This window comes from Anser brachyrhynchus, assembly GCF_964034855.1.
Source record: "Anser brachyrhynchus genome assembly, chromosome: 6".
Lineage (NCBI taxonomy): Eukaryota > Metazoa > Chordata > Aves > Anseriformes > Anatidae > Anser > Anser brachyrhynchus.
This window is the reverse complement of record NC_137700.1, coordinates 7337910-7350107: the sequence shown is the minus strand read 5'-3', so window position 1 is coordinate 7350107 and position 12198 is coordinate 7337910. Positions and strand designations below refer to the sequence as shown.

Here is a 12198-nt window from a genome sequence, read left to right as displayed (position 1 = left end):
ATTTGTACTATTAACTAGATTCAATGAGATAATTCTCAAAAGTTAAATACTAAACTACTATCTTAGCCTACACAGGTAGTTTTTTCAGTCTTTTTCCTTTAATGTTAAACTTGTCAGATTTTTCTCTGCTTTTTATGAATTATTATTATAAAATTATACAGTGTGCCAGATGAACTTTGGACACACTTTAGGGGAACTAATTAATTTTGAGATGCTTTTGTTATTCTAACCATTTTTATTAATTTACAACTGTATAAAGCTATTGTACTTGTTTTGGTACATATGGCTAGGTATGAGATTTTTTTTCAGTAAGGCGAAGAACTAGAAGGTTATGAGTATGCTTAGTGTCCACAGAAGGTAACAAACAGTTTTCTGTTTTGTGTAATTGTTGTATAATTCTTGTGAGAAGGAAATAAACAATTTGGGTGTATGATAAATACCCTACAGTACGCTTAGGAGAACGTAGGTATTAGTCTTCTAGCAAAAATCAGCAGAGCTGCACCAGAGCTGCTGCCATCTTAAACTTTTTTTCTTCTTGCTCTGTTGCTATTTTAAAATAATGAAATCAAACGTGTAAATCTTAAGTTGCCACATACCCATGTTCTATAATAAGACTCTATTATTATGTAGTTAGATTTTGGGTAATGACAGCAAGTAACATTTCTAAATGCAGTGGTGTAACAATGTAGGAATGTACTGAAGGCTCTCTGGTTTTGTGCACTGTGCTGTCAGAATAAATACATTGCTACAGCCAGAGTATCTGAAGTATCATCGGTGTCGGGTTGTAATCTGGTTTGTATTAGCAATCCTTGCTTCAGTATGTGTGTATGTGAAGAAAGTACCCACACTGGCACATCCAACCCGGCTGTGGGTGCCTAGTTGTGTGTACAGGGATGTTATAATGGACACAAGCTATGCTACAAATGGTCTGCTAATTGGTCTGCCCTGTAATTGGGCTGATGTGATTGCAGCTCTGGATTGCAGAGTTCTGATTCTGTTAGTTTTACTGTCTTAATGCAGACTTTCTCTATATGGCCTTTGAACTAGCAATTGCTAGTGGTTTTGCATGGGTTAGAAGTACCTGCTGCTTGTTAAACCTTTGCGTGGGGCCCGTGCTGCCTGCAGACAGCTGTACAGCACTGGTGCTTTGTGAGCAATCCTTGCCACTCGGTGTTCCTAGCTGCCTAAATATGCATGCCTCCGATGTGACTTTTATTATTATTTTTTTGATAGGCAGCATAGTCATGTAAGATGAATTTGAATCATGTACTATGAAAATGTTCTCAAAACATTAGCTGAAGAGGAACAGAAGTGAACAGCAGTTAGCACACAGAGAAAATAAAAAGAAAATAAAAAAGAGGACGGTTAAGATGGATGGCAAGTCTGAAGCTAGCCTTCTGCATACTTCTTAGTAGTTGGGTAGTTTATTAGGTTGTACATGATGAAATTCATCCTTTGACATATTAAAAACCAAACAAAAAAACCCCACACCATCCACCACCACCAAAACCATCCAAAAATTGCAACCCTTTTCCCCCCTCAGTGCCCAGAGCTCCCTTAGTACCACTAGCTGTTATCTGAGATGCTGGAAGATTTGAAAATGAACAGGACAGGCAGGGAAGGAGGAGACAGGAGATCATAGATTATTCTGTCTTCAGTGTTTTGAACAAATCCTTGTACAGAATTCTTGCACACATTATCAGGCTTTGAGAGACAGCAAGAACATGAATCACAACCACCACAAATTTAGGAGGAGTAGATAGTTGTGCCAGTTTAGTTTTCTTCTGTAATGTGATAATAAGATCCGTGAATTGACGAGAAAAGAGCAAACATTAGTATTTTAATGTTTGTGAGGTCTCTGACATTGTTTCATGCAATAATCTTATAAAGAAGTGAAGAAACACGTCCTGAAAGCAAGTATGGTAGGGTAGGTGCGAGACGTGGATGACTGTGCCCAGTGGGTGGTTATTAATGATCGTCTGTCAGAATGAAATGGCTGTATTGAATGCGGATCCAGCACGGTCTGCTGGGTATGTTCTCATTCTGGTTCACTTCAGTGTTTTTGTTAATGACCTTGGTGATAGGATAGAGAGCGATTGTGCTTAAAAAATTCTTTCACTAAAAATGCCCCCTGAACTTGGAGGGAGTACAGATGTATAGGATACAAGTTTCTGAGTCAAAAAGTGTTTGGAGAAAGTTGAGAAAATCTTAGGAAATAGATAGAGGCAATTTGAAATTCTACAGAAATCATGAAATATGCAAAAACAGAGCAAGGAATAAGTAAATAGAAGACAACTTTCCACGATTCCTACTTCTATAAGAGGACAAATGTTATATGAGGAGGGCTAAAAATAAGTACAGCCTGTAAAACATAGGAAATAAGCTTTTTATCTCAGAGAAGACCTCGGTTGAAGTATTGCATCTAGTTCGGGCAAACCCATCAAGAAAATTCAGTGCAGCTTAACAGAAGCTGAGTAGTCAAATGATTTGAGGTTTGGAAAATGGGGCCTGATAGGAAAGACAGAAATAATTAGAGTGAGGGGGAGAGAGGTGTGCAAGCCCCAGGAAGAGAACTGCAAAGTGTTATTGTGTGTGTGTGTTTGTGTATAACATTATTTTTAAACCGATGCACGCTAGATATGGATGCTTCTTGACTATTTTTTCATATTAGTGATTTAAAAAAGTATTTTGTAAGTGAAGATGACGTACCCTGAGTCAGTATCCACCAGAGAAAGCTGTGGTGCAGCCAGCCTGCCTGCTGCCAGTCCTAACGCTTTGAAAGTCTCCCAAGTCAGTAGCCTTCATCTTGTTTGTGTTGGTACCTCATTCCATAAGTACAAGGTATACCATACAAGATTTTCAGCTCACTATTCCTACGTTATGCCCTTGACAGGCATAGTTAATAGTTTTGTTTTTTTTTTCTTCCTCATTTTCATAATGATTTCAGTTGCCAGTCCAGCACTCTGGGGACTCAATGTGTTATTATCATAAGAAAACAAGGAGTGTACTGTAGGTAATTGTTTTGTTTATGACATCTTTCCCAATATGCATTGTATATTTCTCCACGGAGAAATGAGCGCAGCCTCAGTTACCTGAGGCTGTAACATGTGTTGTTAGCATCCTTCAAGTCTGTATTTGCATTATTATACCCTAGAACACACTTCTTTAATCATCACGGTTGGAAATTACCTTGCTTTGCAATTTTAGTTCTTATTTTCTCAGAGAGGAATAAGCGATTGCATGAGTCAAAGCCAACAGCCTGTGTGCAGTGTAGCAAGCCAAACTTGAGTTCTGTGCCTGAGAATGGAATTTGTGTCAGCTTCAAGCAATCTTTAATGGAGGTTTTTGTTTAAGTAAATATGAAGGAAATTCCATCATTTCAATGTTTCTTCTGTCTAATAACTTACTATGTGCTGCTTTCAGTTTACATTTTTGCCATTTTTCATTTGTACTATTATTACTATGTTGCCATTTTGAGATGTTTCTGTGTGGGAACGTGGAAGTTCAGACAGCTGGACAAGAGGTGATGAGCAGCCTTTAAATCACAGAATCGCAGAATCATCTAGGTTGGAAGAGACCTCCAAGATCACAGAGTCCAACCTCTGACCTAACACTAACAAGTCCTCCACTAAACCATATCACTAAGCTCTACATCTAAACATCTTTTCAAGACCTCCAGGGATGGTGACTCAACCACTTCCCTGGGCAGCCTATTCCAATGCCTAACAACAAGGGAGGTGTCTGACAGGGAAGCTTTAGGGGCCCAGCATCTTGCAACATCCTCTAATGTTTTTCCCTATTCCCATATCTTGCTTTTCAAGCTGGATGTTTATGTTCATGTTATCTACAAAGGAAGTTATAGGTAGTATTGATTATTTAAATATGTTCGTCACTAGCTTTCAAATTTCCAGACAAATAGGTGGGGAAAAACTCACAACTTTGTACTTGTCCAGGTTCTGGTCGCATTTAAATGGTATGCTTTTGAACCATGAAAACCAGCTTACTTTTAAATCTTACTTTAAAAGTCTAACTTTAAATTTAAAATTTAGAGCTGGTTGTATGAATCTAGCAAGTGATGTAGATACTTGGAGTATGTGTGATCATTACTGTGATGGAATGCAAGGTAACACTTTATTGCTGATGAACACTCGGTGATAAAAATTATCTTTGAAAAGTAAGCCAAAAAATGCTCAAGTCTCTGAGAATGCCAATAGTGTGTGCTGCTGGTACTGGAAGGATGAGACAACTATGTAGGAGGAGGAATGTATAATAAGGATATACCATACTGCAGAAAATGCAAGATGTTGCAACCTCATTAACCAGCTCTAAGCAGCGCCGATGCTTCTGGGTGTGCGATGGAAAAACATGGCTAATGGAGGGGCTCGCAACAGCAGCGAAGGGTTGGTGGTGTGGCAAAGTTGTTCCCTATGTTTCTGCCTCCCAAGCACATAAACCTAAGGGTAGGTTTCCATGGTTAATGTGTATTTTGGTGGATCAATGAGGATATTAGACTGACAGAAAAGTTAATTGGTCAGAAAAAATGTAACACTTTTTTTTTTTAAAAAAAAAAGGACTTAATGAGCAAATTCTTCTCCAGAACTCAGAATCCTTGCCAGTGTGAAAGAACAAATACAGTATTAATTGGATCCCAGCCTCTAGTTCATTAAACTGTATTTTGGAGACAGGACAAAAAATAATTTAAGTGTTCGAGTAGTGTGGGACACACATGGGAAAACCCAAGCTTTTATGTTACCGTGAAGATCTAAATGAGAAACATAATAATTTCATGTTGCATCTCACCTATTGCTTTTGAAAGCAGGAAGAAATGTTTGTTTTAGCAATAAGTAGGTCAGAAAACTCAGGGCTTTCTTTTCTCTTAAAGAGCTGGAATGCGGGTGCCTTAAATCATTTAGTTTTTCATGGGTTTGGACTTGTACCTCGCTTTGCTGCTTTAGAAAATCTCATGAGCGAACACAGACCATCTGCCTTATTGTTTGTGGTACATCATGTTGCACTTTCTGTGTTTAACTTAAGGAAAAGAAGGTAATTATTAACTTACGATTGACCAACTAAAGTTCCTTGCATCTCTCTTTGTTTGGTACAGGCAGGATGCTGCGCACAATGGGGTGCTGGGTTAGGCTGTTGGAGGTCCTTTTCAAGTGCCTAGCATTTTTCTTTCTCTTTGTAGAATTACAGCATTAAGATACGTAATAGAAGCTTTATTTGTAAGGGTAAGTTAAGTATGGTGTTATGAAGTCTCTGTTCGTACAATTATAATCCAAAACCACAATGTGGTGATGGCACAAAAAAATCTCCTGTTCGAGCAACGAACTTGACTTCTGAATAAAATAGAGGAAGGTCAATGCTTAGCAGAGCAGTGGGCACTGATACACTTCCAAAATGAGTTGTGACTCATCTTTGTTGTAAAATCATTGTTGTTTGGAAACACTATAGGTGATTGATGTGACAAATGAAGGCTAACGAGTAAGTCCTGTGCAAATTGTTTAAATACTTGGAGTTTTCTAGTGCTGCCTGCTTTCTTGAGTACAGACCACCATGCTAACCTGTACTGCTCTGTTACTCCTCAGCAGTATTTCCATGCAAGGATTTTTATGTGCATAAGCATGGACTATGAAACAGATACACCCATTTTCACTGTAAAGTGGAGTTTGAACTGTCTCCTTGCAATAAAAATAAATGGAACGTCTTATGTTAGAAACCTAGTAGCTAGCGCTCTGAAATGGCATCTACTTTATTTAGGCTACTGAAAGTTGGGGGAAAAAATCCAATGTTATTTACATAAAATTAGAATAAGGTCTGTCTAGAAGTGATTTTGTTGTGATCTCGCTGTGCAAAACAGAGCTGAACTGTAATTTTAATTATTAAGATTTTAATATTAACATTGCCAGTGGAAAGCTGTGTTGGATTAGAATATGTGTAATGTTGGTTTAATTTAATAGCTGGTTCTAGGGGAAAGCAACAGGAAGGCAACACAGTAGTCTGGATAAGCAAGAGCACTGCAAACATGCTGAAGACAATAGCTGAGCTGTCAGCTGTGAAGAGCTGACTTCCAGGCTCCAACTCGACCTGCACAGCCGACTGGGTGGGTGGGAGCTTGGTGATCAAAAGGACACCAGACAGGATGGGTAACAATCAACTGAGGTGGTGGTGGTGTTTTTATTTATTTTTTTTTAATGTGACATTTTAAAGTGATTAAAATGTATTTTCATTGAGGGTGAAAAATACATTAATGTATTTAAATACATTTTGGACTATGTGATCTTCAGGGGTCCCTTCCAACCTTGGCCATTCTGTGTAAATTCCACATTGAATGCTATCAATAATTATGATAACTTGTTCTAAATATACTTTAAAATAAAACCTCATTGCTTGTTTGCCACTAGTATTTTAGACAGTGAGATGCTGAATTGAAACTAGCACTATCAAATTACTAGCCTAGCTTTTGACAAGTGTTGTTTCTTGTAATTGCACTGTAGGTATAACAGTTTGTTTGTTCCATGCTGTTTCTCAGTTTAGAATGAAAGATGGAAAAGCAACTACGGAAACTTTCTTTACTGTTTGAGTAATAGCTTAGAGAGCTGAGGATGGTATCTCCTAGTTCTAAAGGTGTTTAACATTCGGTGTTTACAAACACTATTTAATTCAGATGCTGTAACTACTTAAAAAAAAAATAATAGAGCATTATCATATGACTTCTGTCCATGTACAGTTTGAAATTAGTATATATGTGAAATTCTAGTGCAGAAAGCGTCATATCACATTCACCATTTTCAGAAAGATAGTCCTGATCGTTTAGTATAGTGAGCTTAGCTTTAGTACAGTGACCTTTGTAAAGCAGGAACACAGATATTACAATTACTGTGAAATGAGGAAAAAAATAGGAAGAATCTGAGCAAGAAAAAATGTTTAGACCTCTGAATGCCTAAAAATGTCAGGGAAAAAATGAATAATATTTGAGGGGGGGAAGAGAGTTGAATGTAATTGAGATATTTTAATAGATGTATCTCTTTACCTTCCTTATTACCAAAGCAAGAAGCCAAGTTTCAACGTGAGGCTCTAATAGTGTCTCAAAGCGTAACTCTGCCTGTACCCACCTGTGTTCTGCTCTGCAAGCCTTCCAAAGGCCAGCACTGATCTTGATGAGTGCTGGTGTAATTGGTGGTGGAACCCAAGCATAGAAACAAATTAAGATGTGGGATGTCTGCAGAATCAAGTAATTGCTTGGAAATACCTGCAGAAGGCTAAGTAAAGCCTTTGTGAGATTAGCTGGACGGTGAGTGGCTCTTTGTTCTGTTATGATTTCACCTTTGATACCTAAGTGTAAGGGCTGGCACTGAGAGCATGGGTGCGAATGGCGAAAGGAAGGCTGGACGGCTGATGTTTGACAGGTGAGGGGCTGAGGCAGACAGGGAGGAACTGATCTGTGCAAAGTTGCCCTGGAAGCTAGAGGATGTGGTGATTAATCCTGCTAGCCAGTATAGACCAGTGAGTCTGTGCTAGCGGTAACGGGGAGAAAGAGAAGCGCCGCAGTGGCTGCAGTTGGGGTCCCCAGCATCCCCTCTGAGCTTGTGGGGCTGGTGTGTTTCGGTGGCGCGGTGCTTGCCGCGCGGTTGGGGTGCTGGCAGGAAGGTGGCGGAGTCCAACGGCGCCGGGACGCGATCGGCCGCGCCCCCCCGGGCTCGGCGCGCAGCGCCCCGCTCCCCCCCCCGCCGCCCCTTTAAGGCGCGATCTGCCCACGCTGGTCAGGTGCGCGGCGGTGACGTCACGGGGCAGGAGGCGGGGCTTGGGCTGCTGCTCCCGCGCTCAGTGCGCCGCGGGAAACGGTGGCGGCTGCGCACGTGGGTGCGGGGCGGAGCGGCGCGGCCCGGCCGCGGTGAGTGCGGGGCGACTGGGGCGGCACCGGGACGGGAAGCCTGGCAGGGGGCTGCTGGCGGCAGGGCGCGGGGGGTCCCCGTGTAGCTGCGGGTCCGTTGCAGCCTGGGTGGGTTTTCTCTGCGGCGTTACGGCGCCGTGCTTGCTGCCGTATCGCCACGCGAGGGATATGCTCCTTAGACCCAAGCTTTATTATTTGCAAACATTTATTTTTTTTTAGCATTTTTCCTTCTACCCGCACCTCTGCCTGTTTCTCCGTAATGTGCCGCTTACATTTATTTGTTTAAGCTGTTGCTGAGTTAGCAGGTGTATGCCAGGCACTGCCTTCACGGCTGCTGCTTCTCCGGGTGATGAATCGTGCTGTGTACCTGCTGTCCTTGGTAGAGCTGCTGTTTTAAATACAGCTCAAGGTACTTCGGTGAGTGAAGGTGGTCCAAGATGCAGGAGTTTGGAGCATGAGGAGGGCTGTGAGGTGTTTTACAGCTGCCTTCCCCCTGTTGCCAATGGGAAGCTGGTAGGCTATCTCTAGAGGAGGGTGACCCCTGTGCCCTCCACTAGCTAGGTGGGAATGCACAAGCTCATGTACAGTTCCCACCAAGGAAATCTTCCCGTGCCCAGGAGCTGCATTTGCTAGTTAAAGGCAAAGAATTGACAGTGGCCTTTTTTGTGGTGTTTGCTTTTTCAATAAGGGTAGCAGGGACGTTGAAATTTTTATTTTTAAAGATTCATTTAATCTCCATGCTAATCAGACTTTCATATTTGCAGTTTTCATTTCTGACCTCATGTGTTCGCTTTTCACTAGATATGTTTAAATTGTTGGAAAGGAATACTAGAAAAAAATCTGCTCAGGGGAAATATTGAATGAAGATAAGGTTGGCAGAAGGACCTCTCATTGTCTTGTGTAGCAGAAGGATGTGACAAAGTGAAGCAAGGCTTTCACAGGTTTGTCTCTTGGCTACCTGAAGGTATCTCTGGTATTCTTATGCTAAAAATGTAGGCTAAGACTTCTCTTTAAATCGTAAACGGGAAAGGCACAGATCAGGTCCTAATCTCTTACCACATCTAATTTATTCCAAAGCAGACTTAATGGCTAAATCTGCAGAGCAGGATTCTGGAGCAAGCCCTTATTAAAAAAAAAATACTTCAATGTATGGCCATATCTAATTGTTGCGATACCTGCTATTTTTAGCTTTGGATATATACCTAGGAATTCATCTTTTCTGCAGGTTTCTTTCAGCAGCTGCCTTGACAGTGTTTCAATCTAATCAGTATGCAACAGAAGATGTTTTTAGTGTCTATATTTAGCTGCTGATGTTCATACTCTGCTTGGTATTCTGTATTGCTCTTTGCAGTGGGCATCCTGAATGGATAGATCGGCCTCATCCTGAGATCTACGTTGTCCCAGTTAATTTGTATCAATAGTGGGCTCTTCGAGGGGCTAAGCGTGTTAATCTGTCATGGTTTAAGACCAATGGAGTCTTTTTATTTAGATACATTAATGCATACTTGTGATTTGTGTGCTCCTCACATCTAGGGGAGAGGAACCTCTGAGTGTCATGTTGCTTTAGTGTTTAATTAATAATAATTTTTTTACGCTACCTATGTAGAGAATACCAGTGTTCTGTCAGAAGCAGATTTGCGTACTCAAGATGTGATGCAATTTAGGTTGCCAGGCAAAGGTGAACAAGTAAGTCATGCAGGACATGGGAGGATTAGCCTACAGAGTGAAATCTGGTCAATTACTTTTCTACCTGAAAATCTCCTTAACTGCTAAGTATAGTTTTTTTCACTAGAGCACCTATTACTGTGATAGATGTGACTTTCCATAGAAATTTGGCAAGTGGCACATTGTTTTTTCTGGAAGCCCTTAGCCATTTCCCACCCTCCTTGAAAATGTTACTTTAAAGCTTGTTGATATTTCAGCATCTCAAGCCAATTTCATTTCTCTAGCTGTGAAACAAACAGTAAAACTCATATGTGTGGTTGTATATGCAATTGGAAAAATCACTGGATTTTAAGCATCTGCAGAAGCTTTTGTAGGTGCATACAAATTTAAGAGATAGTGGCTGTTCTAATGAAACACATGAAGTATTTCAAGATGGAAAGAAAGATAACTTAAGAAATGCTGTTATTCCCCCTCTTTATAATAGCTGATTTTTTTTTTATAGAGGAATTACTTTTATGAGTTGCAAATTACAATTTGTTTTAAAATATTTATTCAGTGATTGGAGAGATTCCTGGAGTTGTATGTGTCATTGACTTTTGTTTTCAGCCCTTCAAATATCGCGTTACGGATTTGAATGCTTTTGGGAGTTCTGTGCCATATATCCTGACTGTGTGTCAGTCTGCCAAGGTTCAATTATAGGACAAACACTAAAAATAAGACACAAAGGAAAATAATTAGGGCAGGAAATGTAAAACAATCTAAGATAAAATTTTATGAGTCTGATTGCCTTCTTTGCTGCCATGTCTTCGTGATCTTTTTTTTGTCGTTAAATTAAGTGATACAAAAGTAAACTAATAAGCCGAGGAACTAAAATATCAAAGGGAACAAACAAGGAGGGTTTGCTGGAGAGCTTACTTTCTTTTTTGGTGTCATACAGATATAAGTAAGTTCCCAAAGTGAATCTTCCACCTCCAATCAGTCATCATCTTTTTTGTGTCAGAAAAGAGCCTGAAAAGCATCAGTTTGAGTTGATGGAAGTGCTGAAACAATCTTGCACGGTCGTCTTTCGTAAGACATTTTTGCAAGCCTCAGTCAAGGACCACACCGTTGCAGAGATCCTGGTGTATCAAAGTTGGGTGCCTCAATTTCGGGTCACAAACATACCTAAGAACTTGATGCTGGGAAAAGCAGATATGGCTTTATTGCTCCATTTACACTGAACCAATGCCACGTGCGTGTTTTATGTGAGGAAAGGTATTTTCTGATTCCAGACCTGGTTAAACTGTAAATTAGTTCCTCTGTGTCTCAGGGTCTTATCTAAACCACAGGAAATTCCTTTTCCTATGAGGTAACAAGTTTTGTGCCATGTCTTTTAGGTTGTAAAAACAGTGGTTCTTGTCTGTTCCACCTGTGCAGGTGACAGGAAGCTTGTCTGTGGCTTTGGTGTGGCAGAGAATCACACTCACTGAAATGATTTGCTTGTGTTTTGACAAAAAATAAAAATGAATGGTTTGTTTGGTTAACAGGCATCTGTGAGCTAGTGTGTTGCTTGTTGTCAAGAAGACCTTTTACCATCCGTTTTTGATTGGATATTTATAAAATACTCTTTTGGCTCTGGTCCACATACTGAAGTGGAAGTCACAAAACCCAGGGTGGATTAAATGTAGCACACTGCATTTTGGAGTCACTTAAATTAAGTGTGCAATGCAGCTGCTTTTTTTTTGGTTTGGATTTGTTTTTGAGTGTAGTAGCAAGAAGAATGTAGTTATTTGTAGTATTTGTGGGGGTTCCTCGGTATCATAAAGAGTGGTATTTTGGTTCCTGCATGTGTTTCTTTAATCTTTGAACCGTGGCTGTTTCGTGGCCTCTCATACCTCCCAGCGCTGTAGTTTGAATTACTGTGGAGCACTGGGTAGGAGTTCCTAGACCTAAGGAGTGGAAGGATCTGCCAGCAGGGTCTATTTGCTCAGAATGAAGTGCTCAGGCTTTGCTGCTTTCTCCTGGTATTTATTTGTTCTTTTGAGTCATCTGCCAGAAGGAAGACTGGTCTCAATGAGGAGCTCTCTGCCTTCAAAACATACATAAGAAAGGTGAGAAGAGGAAAATACTAAGTATATGCAGACTGTTTTTACGTTTAAAGTTGTAAATGGGCCAGATTCATTAATCAAACCATAAGCATCTGACAAGGAGTTGCAGTGATAGTGCTCTTGGTAGCCAAGGATTGGACTTGACATATTAAGGAATCTTTCCGACTTCAGTGCTCCCAAGCAGATTTTTAAAGCTAGTTTAGGTTTTGATTTAGACTACAGACCACAGTTTCTCAAACAATTCAGCTGGTACTACCTCTTTGAGGCATCCTACACAGATACTTGTGGGGCAGCATAGGGAGCACTGAAGAACAGATGTGACTTAAAACTGCCGTGGCCTGTATTTCCACCCACTCAGTGCTATCCCTGACCTGGTTGACTCTGGCCGCTCGAACGCTTGTGTTGCCACATGGGAATGGCTTGTGCAAGGATCAGAATGAATGCTTGGGAGGCTGAGGGAAAGCGGAGGGCATAAAAAGTACAGCCACACCTTAGCCAGTCTCTGTATAACATGGTAGTCTTGAAAACTTTGATTGTTGATAACTAGCAAGG

General features: G+C 40.6%; 1 protein-coding gene across 7 annotated transcripts in view; it reads left to right on the top strand.

Moving 5' to 3' along the window:
* Window positions 1-12198, top strand: part of USP54 (ubiquitin specific peptidase 54) — a 101120-nt gene that overhangs the window by 15924 nt on the left and 72998 nt on the right. Inside the window, exon 1 of one of the 7 annotated variants that reach the window (XM_080598027.1) lies at window positions 7755-7894. The exons of the other annotated variants lie outside the window; for them this stretch is intronic. The gene's annotated coding sequence lies outside the window, so the exon portion shown is untranslated. Of the gene's footprint in view, window positions 1-7754; window positions 7895-12198 lie in introns of those variants that run through there. 7 annotated transcript variants of the gene reach the window in all.